This window comes from Carlito syrichta, unplaced genomic scaffold (assembly GCF_000164805.1).
Source record: "Carlito syrichta isolate Samal-C Ts95f unplaced genomic scaffold, Tarsius_syrichta-2.0.1 Scaffold93688, whole genome shotgun sequence".
In the NCBI taxonomy this organism is placed as follows: Eukaryota; Metazoa; Chordata; class Mammalia; order Primates; family Tarsiidae; genus Carlito; species Carlito syrichta.
This window is the reverse complement of record NW_007037784.1, coordinates 214,466-215,892: the sequence shown is the minus strand read 5'-3', so window position 1 is coordinate 215,892 and position 1,427 is coordinate 214,466.

Below are 1,427 nucleotides of genomic sequence, written 5' to 3'. Positions count from 1 at the left end.
GTCCAACCAGTCTCACCCTAACACAAGAAGCACAAGTGTGCATCTCTCCCTGCTCCTTGGCCAAACTCAGCCTACAGCATCAAAAATGGTGACTGGCGAGTGTGTCAGGGTAAAGGTTTTCAGTTCAGCCTCACTTATTTTAAAGAATCTCACCATCTTCAATTCCTTAGCTTCCTTTTCTAATAAATGTGTGGCTTTGTCCTTTTCAAAAATAAATCATGGCTTTAGAAGACAGTTTCTGTCTGTAACTTCCTAGAGCCACAGACTCTCAGTCTTTTTCTTATGATTCTTCTCACAATTCAGTTCCTGTGGGTTTGATCACTAATCTTTTAACAAAAATGTTTCTAATGGAATAAGGAGACTAAAAGAGGTAGAATGTAGTTGTATGATTCGATCATATTTGTGATTTTTAAAAAAGCTTAAAAAGAAATATCTGCTCTGAAACCCCATTTAAGCATTCTATAAAGATAACTATAAGCCGGGCTCGGTGGCTCAGCCTGTAATCCCGTGCCTTGGGGAGGCTGAGGTGAGTGGATTGCCTGAGCCCGCAGGTTCGTGACCCGCCTGGGCAGCGAGACCTCATCTCTACAATAAATCAAAAAAAAGAAATCAGCCGGGCATGGTATCACGTGCCTGTAATTCCGGCTACTCGGAAGGCTGAGGCGGAAGGATGGCCGGAGCCCAGCAGGTCGAGGCTGCGGTGACTGGGAGAGGCCACCGCACTCCAGTCTGGGCGACAGAGTGAGACTCCAACTCAAAAAAATAAATAAATAATAAAATAACTATAAAGATGTGAAACTGTGAAATAAATACACCATGTTAGCTACTCACCAAATCAAGTGATTATCTATAGAACAAGTGTTATAAGATTCCATTTGGAAAAGATATACAGGAAGTCTCCAACATACAAATGAGTTCTGTTCCAAGAGCACATTCCTAAGTTCATTTGTTGTAAGTTCAACAAAGTTAGCCTAGGTACCCCACTAACACAATCAGCTACAGCACTGTAAATATTTAGCAGACTATACTGACACCTGGTAGAGAAAAAAATACATTTTTTAAAATGTTGGTGTGCATCATTAAAGTTTGTAACTTGAAGATTCATATGTAGGGGACTTACTGCATATCGTAGTACAAACTCGATGGGCTCATTGAGGGACTCTTCCACCCTCATGTCCCTCTCACCTCAGATATAAGCATATGAACACACATACACCCACACACACTCACCCAACTATTTTCTACCAAGTAAATAGTAAACACTAGTGACACAGTCAAGGTTTTTCTTTGACGTCACTGTACCACAACTTTTGCCTTGCAGTTAAACAACTGGGCCTGGTGATACTAAAAGAATCACTTCTCAAAAAATCCCACAGATCCTCTTCTAAACCTTCTTTATTGTTTTGGAATTCTCTTTTATATTTGTT